Raw genomic sequence first — 22,002 nt, forward strand, 5'->3', positions numbered from 1 at the left:
ACATTGCATAATCAGCTCAATGACCAGATTACTGTGGGCAATCCCCATAAAATCTTGAATGCCATCTTGTGGTAAAACACAAGAAGGCAATGCCACAATCCAAAAATTAATAAAAAATAAATATAAATAATAATTAAAAATATCTAATTATTATTTTTAGGCTTTATACCTCTATTCTCACCTGGTGATCTGTCCAGTAACACAACTCACAATTCTTGTATTTTAGTGACTCCACTCTGGATGAAGAAGCACAGCTGCATTGTTAATCTGGGATGAGGGTAGTGTAAAATATACTTGCAGATTTAGATACATTAAAAAATTTAAGCCAAACTCCATCTCACACTGCAGTTACACAAGCAGTTACAGCAATCATTTTTTTTTCTTATAAATTGGGAAAAAAAGCATAAAAACACCCAAAAACAAACAAACAGCAGAAACGCACAGTAGAACTTATCGCTGACACACAGATATTCAATTTTCTTTAGATTTACCTTCAGCTTCACTTCAGTGCAAGGGCCTGCCTGAATGCATACAAATTGAAAATGTTTAGGTTTGACCTCATATTATATGGTTTTTCGTAATCCTGGGTTCAAACTATCTTGCGGCTCACAGCAGAGGTCCTGTGCGGGGGGTTCACCGTTTCAGGTCCGATTTCAGCCTGAAATTTTGGATGAAATTGGACCTGAAACAGACCAAAAGATGCACAGGGCTCCTCTGCAAATTCACACTGGAACCGCAGCGGGGATATGTGAACTGGCTCCATAGGGAACCCGCATCCAATTAGCAATAGTGTGAACCCAGCCTAAATCTACAAGAAAATTGTACGTTGTATGGCCAGCCTAAAGCCTCATGCACCTGGTACGATTGTTGGCAGGGGATTGTCTGTTGACAGACTGTTGTCCTAGTACGCTCCTTTTGACAATTTTTGTCCAATTTTCCACCAACCAAAGTTGGATGACAGGAAAGTAAATTTTCGGCAGACAACGGTTTGACGTCAGATTTTCGTATGGTCAGTACACAAATCCGTCACACAAAAGCCAAAAGCACAAACACGCATGCTCAGAATCAAAAATCCTGGAACATGCCCTTTTGACAAAAAGCAGACGCTCGGTTGGCCAACAATCATACCGTGTGTATGAGGCTTAAGAGAGGGTTTTCCTCACTCTGTAGAGATTTCTTCTCACTTGATGTTTTGTCTCCTGGACAAGAAGTAAAGGGGAATATCACCAGTGGACATAGATGGTAAAAAAAACAAAAAAAACCCCAAACTGGTAGGAGTTTAAGCCATTCCCTGCTCCCTTCAAAACAATAAAAGATAAAGTTTTGACTTTAAATATACTTTAAGAGACTGATCTAATAACCAGTATTAAAATATACCACAGAAAGCTGGATGAACCCAGCATTCTTGTTATTTAAACTATATTTATATTGATAAGTCAACTTTTAGTTATTATTTTAATTGGAAAGTGTGTGAAGCACAATTATTCTGCTTATGGTTTTTAATAATTTTTAAATAACTTATCTATGTAATCAATAAAAGTTGATGAAATTACTGCAAACATAACCTTTCAAAATTGTAAAATATGCATACAAGAAGCAAAGATGACCATGTATAAAGTAGGAATTACTATTCATCTACCATGATCTTCCTTGATGATCCCTGCTCCATGATGAATAACATGTGTAGTCCATCAGCTCGAGTAGTAAAGCAGTCAGCTGTTGAGTCTAGTGAACAGATAAAGTTTTCAAAACTGAGCAATTTCAATAGTTTATCATGTTAAAAGCTTTACTATTTTATTTAGCTGTATTTGTAATTTTAATTTAATAAAGGTGTGTGAACTATTTAGTAGATTCTCTTTCACCAAGATCGTTGCTTCTAGCAAACCAAGTCATTTTAGCTGTGACCACCGTCATAACGCAAATGATCAAAGTTGTGCTGAATTCAATCCAGTTTAATCTCTGATTGTTTTCTGCCCATTGCCTATCAGTGAAAGTGTATGACAGATTAAAGGAGCAATTAGACTCAAGACAGCCAAAATGCTGGGCTATCTGTCAGTGTCCTGACAGCTCATGGGCTCTTTTTGTCAATTCTTTTTTTTTTAGGTCACATGAAGAATTACACCTAACCATTTATATCCATCATGTCAGATTTCATATTTATAATGAATCTTTAGAAGCAGCATACCAGTGAAATCTTTCCATGCAGTAATTCCATCTTGTAACTGATTTATAGACCCAGTGTTAACTGGCAATATGATAGCTTCTATGATTAACAGTTGAACTGTTTCTCGGGTTTGTTCATAGATTTCTTGGGAATAGTGTACTGAAACAACAAAATGACATAAAAACCAACTTCTATTACTGTTCCATAAAAATAAAAAAAATCGCCAAAGAACATATTTATGAACAACTAGCTGGGAAGAACTTGGCAAAAGTAATCTTAATAGCTAAAGTGATTTGAATCAACACAGAAAAAAATGAACACTGTATTTAAATTAAATAAGCTTGGTATTCAATTTCAACAAAACTTTGCAAAATACTGTAAAATCACTGTTTAAAGAATATCCTTTAATCGCTTATGTCCTGTTTTTTTTTTTTTTTTCCATCCCTAAATCCCCCTGAGTCTCAGAGCATTTCAGTGATATCTAATTTCCACTCCTTATACCTAGTATTTGTAGTCATCCCCCAAAGAGTTATCTCAAAATATAAGCAAGAAAGTCTACTGAATAAAATTATATCACATTAATGTGACATTTATATAATGTAGCGGAAAGTTAAAGCTCAACCTATATGCATGCATTTTACTTCAGGAGGGCTTTATTACTCTCTCTCTTTCTATGCAGTTTTCAAATGTATGCAGAGAAAGAAGATTGGTTTTGGAAAAACTGGGAACATAAGATCAAGTTGGGTTGACGAGGGCACAAATTATCATGATGATGGCTTTTTCACAGATTTGTGATTGATAAAAATCAATGACATTATGTTCAATTACATGAGCGTTTGACACCTATGCAGCAAATGCAAATGTCATCCAGGTCGTCTGACGTAGTTGTTGGGACCCTGGGATAAAGGGTGATATACTTGAACAAATTACACATATTGACATGGTGTAATAATTTTCATTATCGGAATTGACAAAAATGCAGATTCATCATATTGAAAAAATAAGTACACTCCTATTTACCACCACTTAAGATCCATGCAATTGGAATCCTTAGGAAGTATGCAGGTGGAACTTGTCTTATCTACACTTCAGATATCTAGGGTCTGGTGTTTTTTGCTATTTATGTGTAGTGTCATCATGCCAAGATCATTAGAGCTCTTCAAGGCCCTCTGCAAGAAAGTTGTGGATTGTCATCTCCAATTGATCTGACCCCACTGTAAGAAAATAATTTATAAGTGGTGTAGACATCAAATGACTGATAATTTGTCTAGGACTGGCAGGCTCAGCAAATTCCACCATGAGAGCAGACCGTTTGATGCCAATAAAAGTCTCCAAGAACCCCATAATTACATCACTTAGAGTCAAAGTGCATGCATCCACAATCAGAAGGATTGCACCAATTTAACCAGCATGGGAAATGTGTTAAGAAAAAGCCCTTGCTTTCCAAAAAGAACATCAGAGCATTATTGATGTGATTATACAGTTTGCCATTGAACATATAGGCAAAGACTAGGCCTTCTGGAATAATGTGCTGAAGAATGATCAAAGATGTTTTATAACAGTAACTGTAGACAAGTTTGCAACAAACTGAAGACAGCATTTCTAGAGAATAATCTCATGAAACAGGGTGGTGGAAACATTATGGTTTGGGGTTGCTTTGCTGTTTTTAGGACCTGAGCAGCTCATAGTCCATAAATAAACTCAAAATATTCATAGTGACTGTAAATGTTATTGCACAGAGCAGCCCTGATCCTTCTCTTCTCAGGTCTTCTGCCAGTGCTCGGGGCTCCTCCCCTTCTGTGTAGGGATGAGCCGAACACCCCCTGAATTGGTCCGCACCAGAACATGCGAACAGGCAAAAAATGTGTGTGACCATGTGAACACTGTTAAAGTCTATGGGACACGAATGTGAAAAATCAAATGTGTTCATTTTAAAGGCTTACATGACAGTTATTGCCATAAAAAGTATATGGGGACTCGGGTACTGCCCTAGGGGACATGTATCAATGCGAGAAAATGTTTTTAAAATGGCCATTTTATTAGTAGCAGTGATTTTAATAATGCTTAAAGTGAAAAAATTTAAATGAAATATTCCTTTAAATATCATACCTGGGGGGTCCCCTTTAGTCTGAATGTAAATAGCGCATCTTTCCCATGTTTATAACAGTACCGCAGAAAAATGACATTTCTAAATGAAAAATGTAATTTAAAATTGCTCGCAGCTGTAACGTATTGTCGTGCCGGCAATATACATAGAAAAAAATGGTGTGGGTTTCCCCCCACCCATCCCATACCACGTCTGCTCCATGATTGAAGATGGATCAACATCGCAGGATACATTTTTTTTCCTTTAATAAAGGAACTGTCGTTTTTTACTTTTTTGACACTTTTTTTTTTTTTGGTGAATGGTTAGGGGTACATTGTTTGTACCCCATAACCATTCACATAAGTGGGGCGGGATCTGGGGGCCTCCTTGTTAAAGGGGGCTTCCAGATTCCGATAAGTGCCCCGCCCACAGTACCCCACAACCACCAGGCAAGGGTTATGGGGATTAGCCCTTGTCCCCATCAACATGGGGACAAGGTGCTTTGGGGGGACCCCAAAGCACCCTCCCCATGTTGAGGGCATGTGACCTTGTACAGTTCAGGAGGGGGGTGCTCTCTTTTTCTGCGGCCTGCCAGGTTGCATGCTTGGATAAGGGTCTGTTATGGATTTTGGGGGGGACCCCATGATATTTCATGACTTTTTTTTATTTTAGTGCGAGGTTCTCCTTAAAATCCATACCAGACCTGAAGGGCCTGGTATAGATTTTGGGAAGACTCCCACACTATTTTTTTTATTTTGGAGCTGGGTTCACCTTAAATCCATTCCAGACCTGAAGGGCCTGGTATGGATTTTGGGGGGGGGGGGGGCACGCCTTTTTTTTTTGGTGCAGGGTTCCCCTTAACCACTTCAATACACTGTTATATAAACTACACTGCCTGCACTGACTGAATATAGAAGAGTCTACACTGAATATATAGTCTTCACTAAATGCAGAGTATATATATATATCAAATACACTACCACTAACCAACCTGCCTGCCTAATCTAACTCAATCTATCTCTGTCCACACACTATACACGGCCACTATGTAAGCAGCCTCCTATAGCGTGAACTTAGGCCCACTGAGCCATGATCCTGCCTTTGGCCAATTATGGCCCTCTCAGCAGAGCTCACTGTGATTGGCCAAAGCATGCAGGTCAGGTGCATGATTTGGACAATCATCATACAGCAATGCACTGTGTTTGCAACCACTTTTTACTACAGGCAAGCATATAATTAGGCTTACTTGTAGCTACACTGGATATCTCCTAAACCTGCATGGTTTAGGAGATATTCCTATAACTGTATTTGCATGTGCCGACGTCATTGGCACATGCGCTCTCACGCAACAGTTAGACTGTGCCACTACCGGCGGCTCCCATGCACATGCACTGGAGTGATGTCATCGGGGCTTCGGCCAATCATGGCGCCGGAGCCGTGATACCCAGAAGTGACCCCTGGGAGAGATGTCGGCCGCCGTAGCGGTGAACGAGGACCACTGCGGGGGCTTCTATCTCAGGTAAGCTCAGCGTGGTTATTCCCCATCTCCTGCTCTCTCATCACAGGAGCCATTGGTCCCCTCTGCCTCCACATCAAGTGAGTAGGGAGAAATAGGAGAAAGCAGCTGCTCTCTGGCACATAGCTGCATTGAGATGGGGCTCAGGTAAGTATAAGGGGTCTGGTGGGGGGAACTGCACAGGGAAGGTTTTTTTTTTTACCTTAATGCAGATAATGCATTAAGGTAAAAAAACTTCTGCCTTTAAAACCACTTTAATCAGAATGTGAGGCCATCTGTCCCAAAGCTGAAGTTGAACTGGTAATAAACAAAAAAGGTGTGTAACTTGAACACCACCACAATGACAAACCTCCATCGCTAGTATACATATAAAAAACAGAGGAGAAAGGAGAAAAATAGTGGGACTTAAAATATAAATGTATATTTTATTGATCAAATATAGGTACATTTAAACATTCTATTGACTGGAGATACATAATGCGTTTATAGCTAGTAATAAACCATGTGCAAAAAAGCTGTCATATACATACACAGGGATACACATACACATACATAACATCGGACTGGATAAAATCTAAGTATATAGGCAGTATATACGGGCCAATAAAATTGATGAATAGAAAGCCGACCTTGTCAGGGTACCCTAAAAAACTTGATATGTTTAATGGCTCTTTACCATTCGTCAGGAGTTAGGTGCAAAGATACAACTATAAATACAAAAGATTAGGGTTAATGAATTCTACATTTTAAAAAGGGAGAAAAGGCTGTATGGGAGCAAAGGATCTGTTCTCACAAGTCGGCTGTGGACTGTGCCCAGCTGATATCAAGGGAGGAGGAGCCCCAGACAAATTATCTGTCCAGGGCCTGAGGTGGGGTGCTCTGCCCTGAGCAAAGGGAGCCCAAAGGCAGTCCAGATCAACATGACATGTTCCCCATGTGTAGAGAGTGTGTAGACTGTGATAATCTGTGAATAAACGTGTGAAAAATGTGAAAAAAAAACCCCACAAAACTGGGTGAAAGGGTGTGAGTGCAGACCTCGGATGAATGGATCCAATGTGTGTGAATGGAGGTGGTCATGAAAAGGCCTCCCTTGGACTCATGTGTAGGATTCCAAAGGGTTTGGTCAGGGCAGGGCACCCCACCTCAGTCCTGGAACAGACAATTTGTCTGGGGCTCCTCCTCCCTTGATATCATCTGGGCACAGTTCACAGCCGACTTGTGATAGATCCTTTTCTCCCTAACAGCTTTTTCTCCCTTTGTAAAAGGGGACAATTCATTAACACTAATCTTTTGTATTTATAGCTGTATCTTTGCACCTAACTCCTGACAAATGGTAAAGAGCAATAAAATGCGTAGAGTTTTTTAGGGTGTCCTGACAAGGTTGGCTTACTATTTATCAATTTTATTGGCCCATTTATACTACCTATGTACTTAGATTTTATTAAGACTTATGTTATGTATGTGTATGTGTATCCCTGTGTATGAATGTGGCAGCTCTTTTGCATATGGTTTATTACTAGCTATAATCGCATTACGTATGTCCAGTAATGGAATGTTCAAATGTACCTGTATTTGATAAATAAAATATACATTTATACTTTATGCAATATCTGTCTACAGTGACATCCCTCATTTAAAGTCCCACTATTTTTCTCCTTTGTTTTTATATTGAACCTTTACCCTGGGTTCACATACAGTGGGGACGGAAAGTATTCAGACCCCTTAAATTTTTCACTCTTTGTTATATTGCAGCCATTTGCTAAAATCATTTAAGTTAATTTTTTCCTCATTAATGTACACACAGCACCCCATATTGACAGAAAAAACTGAATTGTTGACATTTTTGCAGATTTATTAAAAAAGAAAAACAGAAAAATCACATGGTCTTAAGTATTCAGACCCTTTGCTCAGTATTTAGTAGAAGCACCCTTTTGATCTAATACAGCCATGAGTCTTTTTGGGAAAGATGCAACAAGTTTTTCACACCTGGATTTGGGGATCCTCTGCCATTCCTCCTTGCAGATCCTCTCCAGTTCTGTCAGGCTGGATAGTAAACGTTGGTGGACAGCCATTTTTAGGTCTCTGCAGAGATGCTCAATTGGGTTTAAGTCAGGGCTCTGGCTGGGCCATTCAAGAACAGTCACGGAGTTGTTGTGAAGCCACTCCGTCGTTATTTTAGCTGTGTGCTTAGGGTCATTTTCTTGTTGGACGGTAAACCTTCGACCCAATCTGAGGTCCTGCGCACTCTGGAGAAGGTTTTCGTCCAGGATATCCCTGTAGTTGGCTGTATTCATCTTTCCCTCAATTGCAACCAGTTGTCCTGTCCCTGCAGCTGAAAAACACCCCCACAGCATGAAGCTGCCACCACCATGCTTCACGGTTGGGACTGTATTGGACAGGTGATGAGCAGTGCCTGGTTTTCACTACACATAGCTCTTAGAATTAAAGCCAGAAAGTTCTATCTTGGTCTCATCAGACCAGAGAATCTTATTTCTTACCATCTTGGAATCCTTCAGGTATTTTTTAGCAAACACCATGCAGGCTTTCATGTGTCTTGCACTGAGGAGAGGCTTCAGTCGGGCCACTCTGCCATAAAGCCCCAACTGGTGGAGGGCTGCAGTGATGGTTGACTTTCTACAACTTTCTCCCATCTCCCGACTGCATCTCTGGAGCTCAGCCACAGTAATCTTTGGGTTCTTCTTTACCTCTTCTTTCCCTCTCTCACCAAAGATCTTCTCCCCCAATAGCTCAGTTTGGCCGGACGTCCAGCTCTAGGAAGGGTTCTGGTCGTCCCAAACGTCTTCCATTTAAGGATTATGGAGGCCACTGTGCTCTCAGGAACCTTAAGTGCAGCAGAATTTTTTTGTAACCTTGGCCAGATCTGTGCCTTGCCACAATTCTGTCTCTGAGCTCTTCAGGCAGTTCCTTTTACCTCATGATTCTCATTTGCTCTGACATGCACTGTGAGCTGTAAGGTCTTATATAGATAGGTGTGTGGCTTTCCTAATCAAATCAAATCAGTATAATCAAACACAGCTGGACTCAAATAAAGGTAGAACCATCTCAAGGATGGACAGCACCTGAGTTAAATATATGAGTGTCACAGCAAAGGGTCTGAATACTTAGGACCATGTGATATTTCAATTTTTCTTTTTTAATAAATCTGCAAAATTGACAACAATTCTGTGTTTTTCTGTCAATATGGGGTGCTGTGTGTACATTAATGAGGAAAAAAATGAACTTTAATGATTGTAGCAAATAGCTGCAATATAACAAAAAGTTAAAAAATTAAGGGGGCCTGAATACTTTCCATCCCCAATGTATGTGCAATGTATCGCATCCCTCCCACAGGCAGTTCACACTTCCTTCTGCGAACCGCTGTGGGTGTCATTAGCTCCAACTTAGTTAATAGATCGTAGTGCGAACTGTGAACTCGCGCAGTAATCAGATCGCAAATGTGAGAACAACGATGCGATTCTAGTGCGGGGAAAGTCCCTGCACTATTTTGTGTGCCAATCCAATGTGAGTTCAGCCATACAAAGGTATGGCTGAACTCGCATTGCTCAGAGATCACATGTGATCGGCACCTGCGGTGCGGGTGCGAATCACATGCGATCTCAGAGATTGCATTAGTGTGAACCCAGGCTGAGATGAGTCTTTTTTTACATAATGATCCAAAGCACACTAGAAAATCAACCAAAGAATGGCTTCTAAAAAATAAATGGGTGGGTTGTTGACTGTCCTGCTCAAAAATTCAATTTTATTCCTATTGAAAGTTTGTAAGAGATTTTTTAGGGGGTTTTAAAACCAGGCAGTTCATGCAGGACAATAAAAAAATCTTGCAACTGAAAGAAGTTTGTTTGAAAAAGTGGTAAAAAACGTTGATGTAATAGGTGATTACAGCAAAATTATATAAAATGCCTACAAGAAGTAATTTTTGCTGCAGGGGGTAATAACAGCTTTAGAAGCCAAAGTGCACAACATTTTTCCTTTGAACACCATTATATCTATTGATAATTCTGATGAATACATGATTGACCAGGCAAAGTTTTCTTGTGTTTTTTATTCAAATTTATCATCTTTATCTGTAAGCAATGTTTGAATAAAGGTCTATCATTTATATGTTCAAATATTTTCAATTTCCATGGAGTATATTTAGTGACACCACATTATATCCTTTTTCTTCAAAAATAATCCATACAAATCCACTACTTAACCACTTCAGCCCCGGAAGGATTTACCCCCTTCCTGACCAGAGCACTTTTTACAATTTGGCACTGCGTCGCTTTAACTGCTAATTGCGCGGTCATGCAATGCTGTAACCAAACGAAATTTGCGTCCTTTTCTTCCCACAAATAGAGCTTTCTTTTGATGGTATTTGATCACCTCTGCTGTTTTTATTTTTTGTGCTATAAACGGAAAAAGACCGAAAATTTTTAAAAAATTTTATTTTCTACTTTTTGTTATAAAAAAAATCCAATAAACTCAATTTTAGTCATACATTTAGGCCAAAATGTATTCGGCCACATGTTTTTGGTAAAAAAAATGTCAATAAGCGTATATTTATTGGTTTGCGCAAAAGTTATAGCGTCTACAAACTAGGGTACATTTTCTGGAATTTACACAGCTTTTAGTTTATGACTGCCTATGTCATTTCATGAGGTGCTAAAATGGCAGGGCAGTACAAAACCCCCCCAAATGACCCCATTTTGGAAAGTAGACACCCCAAGGAAATTGCTGAGAGGCATGTTGAACTCATTGAATATTTATTTTTTTTGTCCCAAGTGATTGAATAATGACAAAAAAATAAAAAATAAATAAATAAAAAAAAAAATTACAAAAAGTTGTCACTAAATGATATATTGCTCACACAAGCCATGGGCATATGTGGAATTGCGCCCCAAAATACATTCAGCTGCTTCTCCTGAGTATGGGGATACCACATGTGTGGGACTTTTTGGGAGCCTAGCCGCGTACGGGGCCCCGAAAACCAAGCACCGCCTTCAGGATTTCAAAGGGCATAAATTTTTGATTTCACTCCTCACTACCTATCACAGTTTTGAAGGCCATAAAATGCCAAGATGGCACAAAACCCCCCCAAATGACCCCATTTTGGAAAGTAGACACCCCAAGCTATTTGCTGAGAGGCATGTTGAGTCCATGGAATATTTTATTTTTTGACACAAGTTGCGGGAATGTGACAAATTTTTTTTTTTTTGCACAAAGTTGTCACTAAATGATATATTGCTCACACAGGCCATGGGCATATATGGAATTGCACCCCAAAATACATTTAGCTGCTTCTCCTGAGCATGGGGATACCACATGTGTGGGACTTTTTGGGAGCCTAGCCGCGTACGGGGCCCCGAAAACCAAGCACCGCCTTCAGGATTTCTAAGGGCATAAATTTTTGATTTCACTCCTCACTACTTATCACAGTTTTGAAGGCCATAAAATACCAAGATGGCACAAAACCCCCCCAAATGACCCCATTTTGGAAAGTAGACACCCCAAGCTATTTGCTGAGAGGCATGTTGAGTCCATGGAATATTTTATATTTTGACACAAGTTGCGGGAAAGTGACAATTTTTTTTTTTTTTTTTGCACAAAGTTGTCACTAAATGATATATTGCTCACACAGGCCATGGGCATATGTGGAATTACACCCCAAAATACATTCTGCTGCTTCTCCTGAGTATGGGGATACCACATGAGTGGCACTTTTTGGGAGCCTAGCTTCATACGGGGCCCCGAAATCCAATCACCGCCTTCAGGATTTCTAAGGGCGTTAATTTTTTATTTCACTCCTCACTACCCATCACAGTTTCGAAGGCCATAAAATGCCAAGATAGCACAAAACCCCCCAAAATGACCCCATTTTGGAAAGTAGACACCCCAAGCTATTTGCTGAGAGGCATGGCGAGTATTTTGCAGCTCTCATTTGTTTTTGAAAATGAAGAAAGACAAGAAAAAAATTTTTTTTTTTTCTTTTTTCAATTTTCAAAAGTTTGTGACAAAAAGTGAGGTCTGCAAAATACTCACTATACCTCTCAGCAAATAGCTTTGGGTGTCTATTTTCCAAAATGGGGTCATTTGGGGGGGGGTTTGTGCCATCTGGGCATTCCATGGCCTCCGAAACTGTGATAGGCAGTGAAGAGTGAAATCAAAAATTTACGCCCTTAGAAAGCCTGAAGGCGGTGCTTGGTTTTCGGGGTCCCGTACGCGGCTAGGCTCCCAAAAAGTCTCACACATGGGGTATCCCCGTATTCAGGAGAAGAAACAGAATGTATTTTGGGGTGTAATTTCACATATTCCCATGGCATGTTTGAGCAATATATCATTTAGTGACAACTTTGTGCAAAAAAAAAAAAAAAAAAAAAATTTGTCTTTTTCCCGCAACTTGTGTCAAAATATAAAATATTCCATGGACTCGACATGCCTCTCAGCAAATAGCTTGGGGTGTCTACTTTCCAAAATGGGGTCATTTGGGGGGATTTTGAACTGTCCTGGCATTTTATGCACAACATTTAGAAGCTTATGTCACACATCACCCACTCTTCTAACCACTTGAAGACAAAGCCCTTTCTGACACTTTTTGTTTACATGAAAAAATTATTTTTTTTTGCAAGAAAATTACTTTGAACCCCCAAACATTATATATTTTTTTAAAGCAAATGCCCTACAGATTAAAATGGTGGGTGTTTCATTTTTTTTTTTCACACAGTATTTGCGCAGCGATTTTTCAAACGCATTTTTTGGGGAAAAAACACACTTTTTAACATTTTAATGCACTAAAACACACTATATTGCCCAAATGTTTGATGAAATAAAAAAGATGATCTTAGGCTGAGTACATGGATACCAAACATGACATGCTTTAAAATTGCGCACAAACGTGCAGTGGCGACAAACTAAATACATTTTTAAAAGTCTTTAAAAGCCTTTACAGGTTACCACTTTAGATTTACAGAGGAGGTCTACTGCTAAAATTACTGCCCTCGATCTGACCTTCGGGGTGATACCTCACATGCATGGTGCAATTGCTGTTTACATTTGACGCCAGACCGACGCTTGCGTTCGCCTTTGTGCGAGAGCAGGGGGGGACAGGGGTGCTTTTTTTTTTTTTTTTTTTCCTTATTATTTTTTTGCTTTTTTATCTTATTTTTAAACTGTTCCTTTCATTTTTTTTTTTTTTAATCATTTTTATTGTTATCTCAGGGAATGTAAATATCCCCTATGATAGCAATAGGTAGTGACAGGTACTCTTTTTTGAAAAAATTGGGGTCTATTAGACCCTAGATCTCTCCTCTGCCCTCAAAGCATCTGACCACACCAAGATCGGTGTGATAAAATGCTTTCCCAATTTCCCAATGGCACTGTTTACATCCGGCGAAATCTAAGTCATGAAATGCTCGTAGCTTCCGGTTTCTTAGGCCATAGAGATGTTTGGAGCCATTCTGGTCTCTGATCAGCTCTATGGTCAGCTGGCTGAATCACCGGCTGCATTCTCAGGTTCCCTGTTGGGACAGGAGAGCCAGAGAAAAACATGGAAGACGGTGGGGGGGGGCATTCCCTCCCACTGCTTGTAAAATCAGTCTAGAGGCTAATTAGCTGCTAGGATTGCTTTTACATGAAAGCCGACCGCTGGCTGAAAAGAATGATACCAAGATGATACCTAAACCTGCAGGCATCATTCTGGTATAACCACTCAAAGTCCAGCAACATACCAGTACATTGCTGGTCCTTGTTGGGCATACATTGTAAACTTTTTTTTCATGCAGCCTGTGGGCTGAACGAAAAAAAGATCTTGATTGGTGGGTATGCCCACCATTAGAATACCTCCCTTCATCCACCCACTTCTAATGATGGGCATACATGCACCGTTTTATATATGCCGAAGCATGGAGGCATCCTCCCACAAAAGGCAGGAGCAAATCGCTCCTCCACCCACTGCTGCCCCCACGCTTCGGCATATATGCTGAAGTATGTAACTGTGGTGGTAAAATCACCTCAGACAGCGCTGGAGTCACGGCTTTATGTATCGTGGGAGCAAACGCTGTTGCTGTCAAGATAAATAAATCCGCGCTGCAACTGAATGGCGTACCTGCTAAGCAAATGATGGTAAACAAAGTAACATTACAGTATAACAGTAATACTTACCATACCTGCAAAGCAAATACAAAAAAAAAAACATAGTAAAAAATAAAACATTTAACGCAACCTGTGCCTACCTAAAATATATATATGCCGAAGCATGGGGGCATCCTCCCACAAAAGGCAGGAGCAAATCGCTCCTCCACCCACTGCTGCCCCCACGCTTCGGCATATATGCTGAAGTATGTAACTGTGGTGGTGAAATCAGCTCCGACAGCGCTGGAGTCACGGCTTTATGTATCGTGGGAGCAAACGCTGTTGCTGTCAAGATAAATAAATCCGCGCTGCAACTGAATGGCGTACCTGCTAAGCAAATGATGGTTAACAAAAAACAAAGTAACATTACAGTATAACAGTAATACTTACCATACCTGCAAAGCAAATACAAAAAAAAAAACATAGTAAAAAATAAAACATTTAACGCAACCTGTGCCTACCTAAAATATATATATGCCGAAGCATGGGGGCATCCTCCCACAAAAGGCAGGAGCAAATCGCTCCTTCACCCACTGCTGCCCCCACGCTTCGGCATATATGCTGAAGTATGTAACTGTGGTGGTGAAATCACCTCCGACAGCGCTGGAGTCACGGCTTTATGTATCGTGGGAGCAAACGCTGTTGCTGTCAAGATAAATAAATCCGCGCTGCAGCTGAATGGCGTACCTGAAAACAAAAAAATGGTTAGAACACATTAAACTATAAAAAAATTACATACCTGAAAAGCAAACATGATAAAACATAACAATAAAACATTGCAGAATAGAATACAGTAAAAAAGAGCAGAACAATAGAGAGAAAATAGAGAGAGAGAGAACAATAAAACGACAACTATTTTTGGTTTTTTTATTTTATATTTTTTTTGTGTATTTTTTTTTTTTTTTTACTTTTTTTTTTTTACATTTTTTTTTTATAACTGTAACTTTTAAAACTGTAACGGTTCCAGGTTTGGGTCTCTCAAAATGCGATGGCATCTTGGGAGACCCTGTGAAAGTGTGTCCTAGTCTGTGCAGTGCTGTACCCTACGCTAAAACTCAACTAGTGTATGGTAGCGTTCAAAACATTCACCAATGCAAAGACCAGGATTGCCAGGACAGGAGGGACAATAATACCGGGTGTCACGCCTAAATCCGCGCTTGCTGCAGACACAATATTTTCTTTGGGGGGCTCGTTGGGTAGGGGTACTCGGGATGGCATAAGGAAAAGGCCTCTCATGCAGCCGGCCTACTGCATTTGGTTGGGGAAGGTGAGGTGGAGCACCGTCTGGAAACAGAAGGGCTCTGACGATCTCTTCCTGGAATTTAAGGAAGGATCCAGTCCATCCTGAAGCTCTGTATAGCACATGAGCGTTCAGCAAAGCCAATTGAAATAAGTATACAGACACTTTTTTGTACCAGCGTCTGGCCTTACGGGCAATTAGGTACGGCGCCAACAACTGGTCGTTGAGGTCCACCCCTCCCATATTTTGGTTATATTCGTGGACACAGAGGGGTTTCTCCACAACACCAGTCGCCGTAGTAATTTGGGTCGTCGTGTCTGCATGAAGGGAGGTAAGAACGAAAACATTCTTATTGTCCCTCCACTTCATAGCGAGCAAGTTATTACACTGCAAGCAGGCTCTCTCCCCCAGCCTAAGACGGGAATCTACAAGCCGCTGAGGAAAGCCCCGGCGATTAGGTCGCACGGTGCCACATGCTCCAATTTGATGATCAAAAAGGTGACTAAAAAGTGGCACGCTCATGTAATAATTGTCCACGTACAAGTGGTACCCCTTTCCGAATAAGGGTGACACCAAGTCCCACACTATCTTGCCAGCGCTTCCTATGTAGTCAGGGCAGTTTGTCGGCTCTACGTGACTATCTTTGCCCTCGTAAACCATAAATCTACATGTATAGCCTGTGGCCCTGTCACAGAGCTTATACATCTTGACCCCGTATCTGGCACGCTTGCTGGGAGGGTACTGTTTGAATGACAAGCGGCCAGAAAATTTAATCAGGGACTCATCAACGCAGACAACTTGATGGGGAGTAAACAAGTCTGCAAAACGTTGGTTGAAGTGGTTTACGAGAGGCTGAATTTTGTAGAGCCGATCGTATTCAGGGTCTCCACGAGGACGACAGAGTTCATTGTCGTTGAAGTGCATGAACCGCAAAATCTGCTCGTATCGTGCCCTGGTCATGGAGGCAGAGAACACGGGCATATGGTGAATTGGGTCAGTGGACCAATATGACCGCAACTCACTCTTTTTGGTTATGCCCATGTTGAGGGAAAGGCCCAGAAAGATCTTAAATTCGGAGACCGTAATTGGTCTCCAATCTCTGGCAAGGGAGGACTGGGGAATAGTGGCGATGTGTTGACCAGCGTATAAATTGCTTTGGTCCACAATAGATCTATAGAGATCTTCGGGGAAAAACAGTGAATAAAAATCCAGTGGCGTAAAGTCAACTGTTTCTACCTGAATGCCGGGTTGGCTAGTGAATGGGGGCAATACGGGTGCTGCAGAAGTGGTGGGTACCCAATTCGGATTGGCGAATGCAGCAGGAAGGGCACTATGGGCACGACGGGCCTGTGTTCGTCTTCTTGGTGGCAGCGGGACCCTACTAGTGCTTGCCACCTCACCAGCTTGAACTGCACTTATGGGACTCGCCACGTCACCACGTGATACTGCAGTGCTGGATGTACGACCAGGGTGTACTAGGCCGCTGGTGCTTGCCAGTTCACCAGAAGGAATAGCGGCACTAGTACTACTCTGCTCCATACGAGGGACCTGCGGTTCTTGCACTTCAAGGACAGAAGAAGAAGTTCGGGGTCTGGTACGCCTGACCCTAGCAGGGACCACAACTCCGTCGTCAGAGCTATCTGTCATGGAGCCGCTGTCCTCTACAGGATCGTATTCTGAGCCTGAACTTGACAGATGAGTGACTTCCTCTTCACTATCTGTCATGCTCAGAAACGTGTAGGCCTCTTCACTAGTGTACATTCGATTTGCCATTTTGGGCTCTAAATTTAGGGGTACACTAGTGAGACTCACAGGCAAAAAAGCTCCTGACTGTCAGCGACTGATTCAAAACGCTACCAAAAAACTGTTAGCGATCGCAGGGATCAGGCCTGACTCTGCGAACGCTGCAGTTATGTGTGCTTAGTGTTTTGTGACAGTTATCGATCGATACTGCACTTGGGTGGGCTGGGCAGGGCTGGGCCGAGGAGCAAAACGCAGGTGCTAGCAGGTATCTGGGCTGATCCCGCTAACACTGCGTTTTTTTGGGGGACCCTAAACTGCTGGGGAGTATAGATCTGATCGGATCAGATATCGATCCGTTCAGATACTATAGCACTAAGGGAGGTGTATGCTGCGTGCGTGGGTGTTAGCGGTACTGGCGCTAACCTGACGCTGCCTGGGGCGACGCAGACCTTATCCGACCCTAAAAACTTAACTTATATCACCGCCGGGCAATTAGGGGGTTAAACCTTTATAAGGTAATAAACGGCGGGTGCCCTAAAACTATAATAAACTATAATAAACTATAAAAAACTACAAAAAACAAACCAACTAACCAGCGTCACCCGTAACAATTATATGGTGATCACTGGTGAAAGGGTTAACTAGGGGGCAATCAAGGGGTTAAAACCTTTAGAAGGTAGTATATGGGGGTCCCTGTCGCTATAAAACACTGACGGCGAACCTATATACTTACCTCCCTAACTAGCGTCACCTGTGTCACTAATACAGCGATCAGAAAAACGATCGCTTAGTGACACTGGCGACGGGGGGTGATCACGGGGTTAAAACTTTATTAGGGGGGGTTAGGGGGTACCCTGGACCTAAGGGGGGGTACCCTAGACCTAAAGGGGGCTAACCTAACTGCCTCAACACTTATAACTGACACAAACTGACACCAATGCAATAATCAGAAAAAAAAAAACACCTGCTATTGGTGTCAGTATGTGTGGGGGTACAGGGGGGTGATCAGGGGGTGACTGGGGGGTAACAGGGGGGTGACAAGTGTGCCTGCGTGTTCTACTGTTAGTGTAGTGTTGGTGCACTTACTTGGATGTCTTCTCTCCTCGGCGCCGGATCAAAAAGACCGGCTCGAGGAGAGATGACATCACTTCCTCCGTTTCTGTTTACATTCACAGAAGCCGAGGAAGCCCATCATTGGCCAGGAGCGATCGCGAGGGGGGAGCCACGAATGAGTGGCCTCCCCCTCACCTTCGATCGACCCTGACCTGAATCCGACCGCCGCTGGCACCGGGGGGGGGGTCCGATCGGACCCCCCACCCGCGGGCAGGCAAGGACGTACCTGTAAGTCCTTTTGCCTGCCCGTGCCATTCTGCCAACGTATATAGTCGTGCGGCGGTCGGCAAGTGGTTAATGGTGCTATAATCTATTTTTCATGAAAGTGTTTCTTATGCCGCATACACACGATCAGAATTTCCGACAACTAAACCGTGGATTTATTTCCGATGGATGCTGGCTGAAACTTGTGTTGCATACACACAGTCGCACAAATGTTTTCGGAAATTCCGATCAGCAAGAACGCACTGACGTACAACACGTACAACGGGACTAGAAAAAGGAAGTTCAATAGCCAGTGCGCCACCTTTTGGGCTCATTCTGCTAATCTCGTGTTTATCTCATGTTAGTAGAAGTTTGGTGAGAGACAATTTTGCACTTTTCAGCCTCGTTCAGACTCAGATCGTTACTGGTCTTCAGTTTGTGTTTGTGGGTTTGTATCTGTTTTTCAGTGCGTGTAGTCAGTTTGTATCTGTTTTTCAGTGCGTTCTTTTATAGTTCATTTCTGTTTTTCAGTGCGTTCTTGTCCGCTCGTTTCTGATTTTCAGGTCGCTCTTCTCAGGCATTTCTGATTTTCAGTGCGTTCTGTTAGTTCGTTCTGACCAGCCGACCGTTTTCTAGCCACATTGCGGGTACGTACTCATCGTACAGTTCGTGCTATGCGGGGGCTTGGTGTTGGGGTTCTTACTTTGACCCAAGCCCAGTCCATGAACAGGGAGAAGAATAGTTCATGGATGAAGAATTGGTTGCTCCAACGTGACCAATTCTCGTACATGCCTTTGCTGCGGGAGATCCGTGAGAATAATCCTGATGATTTCAGGAATTATCTCTGGATGACGGACCCCGTTTTTCGCTATTTGGCTTTGCTGTCCCCTTATATTATGAAGCAGGACACTTGCATGCGGCAAGCCATAACTCCCGAACAAAGGCTCATCGCCACCTTGCGGTAGTTGGCGACGGGGAGAAGTCTGCAGGACATCAAGTTCTCGAAAGGCATCTCCCCCCAGGCTCCGGGGATCATTATTTCAGAGACCTTTGTACTCATGCATGATGGAAGTTTTTAAAGTTCCTTTTTTGTCCTTCATGCATATTTGCCTTCACTAACCTCCCCAGCATGCTATCCTGGGCCCATACACACCTAGCCTAGTCACTTAACAATGTATTTTGTCAGCTCCATTGTAGTGCTTTACCCTAAATACCCCCTAAAATGTGTACAAATGTGATTTTTTGTTCTTAAATTCATGCAGAGTGGCAGAGGCTTCTTTTTGGGGTCCCAAACTCATTTGGAACCCTCCCTCCCCCCAACCGCTAAGTCAACTGTTACCAATCCTCTATCTGCTGACTTTGCCAAACCTATACACACTATACCTACTTCTTTTGTGGTCAGATTTATGGATGAATTAACCAAAGCATGTAGTGCAAGGGCCTGCCTGAATACTTTCAAATGGTACTGTTTAAAGTTTTGTTCTCCTATTATCTTGATAGGTAAAATTGTGCTTCAATTTGGACAGTGTGTATTTATATTTTTGTATTATTACACTTATTACCTGTCCAGTGGGCTGCCAATAGTAAGTAAGGAGGGCCTGGCCAAATTACCACACATTATGTATGCATTCAGCTCTCAATGAAGTGGAGAGGGTTACCTGTCCAAAACATCTCCCCCCTAAAATTTTTAAATGGGCTATCAGAGGGAGGGAGGAATCTGATATGTGGACCTCATATTTTTGTCTTTAAATACTCCTTAAAATAAATGTTATACTGATGTTGTCCAAGAATGTTTGTGTCTGCTTGCAATGTTATATGCAAAAGTACTAATTTTTTCATGTTTGACTCTACAATTTCCTTCAACGCCACAGGAATAGCAGACTGTAAAATCCCACTTTGCCCAGCTGCGGGAACTGAGGAGGGGCAATTGATGGGAAACACATCCACATCATGCCACCCCCCAACTCTGGGTCATACTATTACAACTATAAGGGGTTTAATAATATAGTGATGTTGGTGGTGGTGTCGGCGACATATGAGTTTCTCTATGTGGACATGGGGAAGAATGGCCGGATGTCGGATGGTGGAGTCATCGCCCAGACTAAGTTCTACTCAGCTCCAGAGTGGTGGCTTGGGATTGCCACCTGCAGAAGACAACGTGGCTGGTCTACCATTCATCTTTGTTGCTGATGAAGCTGCTTTGCTGGAACTTAGAATTCACAGGTTTGTGGTGCATGAATGGGAGCAAAATTCTCTCCCTTGTTTGCAAATCTTTATACTATGTGGTGGGAGGAATCTTTAATTTTTCTCACAACAACCTTTTGTTAATTTACATTGGTATGGTAGATTTATAGTTGGTTTACTAATTATATGGATCAGTGGGGACAATAACACTGATTTGGTTCATCTTTTTAAGTTATATTAATGATAATGAACTAAACTTAAAGTTTACCTGTGAGTTTGATGATAAAATCATCAATTTTCTGTATGTCACTTTGGAAGGTAATTCAGCTGTAGCTATTAATATCACAAAAACTTACAGGAAGAGCTGTGCAGGTAATGTCACTCTATTATCTAGTAGCTGCCATCCAACTCATACTAAAAATCCATTCCTGTAGGTGACATTGTGAGGGCTAAAAGAAACTGTTCCACGAATGAAACCTTTAATGGAGAATGTAATCTCATTAGTGAGAGACTTTAAGTGGTTGTAAAGCCCCTTAGTTTTCTTCATACAATCCCATGTTACATTACATTATGCGCCCCAGTGTATGTGCTTTATAAAAAAATGCAGTTGTATACCATATTGCAGAGCGCCGCTCGGCACTCACGTGACTGCCAGCCGTTCTCCTCTCCTGATCTGATATCTATAGCGGGAGAAGCTGATAATTCTTTGCTGACATCAGCCAGGAGGAGGATAGAAGGGCGGCGGGCAGTCATGTAAGTGCCGAACGCTGCTCTGAAATAAGGTATAAAAAGGTATATTTTTTATAAAGCACATACACTGAGGCACATAACTTTATCTAACACAGGGGATTGTATGAAATTAACCAAGTAGACGGGGGCAGGAGGCGGAGCCTAGCGGAGCAGACATGCATTGTTAGAGCTCCACACCGCTGAGGAGAGAAGAGAAGGACAAAGCGGAGCCTGCAGGCTCAAAAGGTATCCATTTGAACCTTTTTGCCCCAGGGAACAAACTGTGAAAGTTTGGGCAGGAAATATGGTACTGGGAGGAAACCGTGGCAGAAATAAAAATCACCTCACAAAGAGCTCACAGGCACTCACTGCAGCTGAAGCAGCTCCAGTCACCTCACAAGATACAGCATCAGGGCACTCTCACAGACAGAAAATGTCACAGCAAGACTCTCCATTTGAGTCAGATACAGAACAAATCCTCTCACAAACTTCTCCACAAGCCTCCTCAGTATCCCCAGTAATATTATTACAATTTGAAAAGATGCTTCATAAGGCTTTAAAACAAACCTCAGACCAAATAACAAAAAGCCTAACCAAAGAAATAAGAGAGCTGGGAAACCGCACCGCAGCCTTAGAAATAAAAATGGATGAAATTGAAATTACAACCCAAGAAAATATAACAGAATTGGAACAATTAAAAAAAGAGAATTTAATACTTCAAACTAAGCTCGAAGATTACGAAAATAGAGCCAGACGTTCAAACTTGCGCATAAGGGGAATACCTGAAACTGTGACAGACCTGCAATCTACTATTACTGCTCTATTACAAGAACTAAAGCCAGATATCCCTATTGAACTTTAGAACTGGACAGAGTACACAGAGCCCTCACAGC

The sequence above is a fragment of the Aquarana catesbeiana genome, linkage group LG02, assembly GCF_042186555.1.
Source record: "Aquarana catesbeiana isolate 2022-GZ linkage group LG02, ASM4218655v1, whole genome shotgun sequence".
NCBI classification, from domain to species: domain Eukaryota; kingdom Metazoa; phylum Chordata; class Amphibia; order Anura; family Ranidae; genus Aquarana; species Aquarana catesbeiana.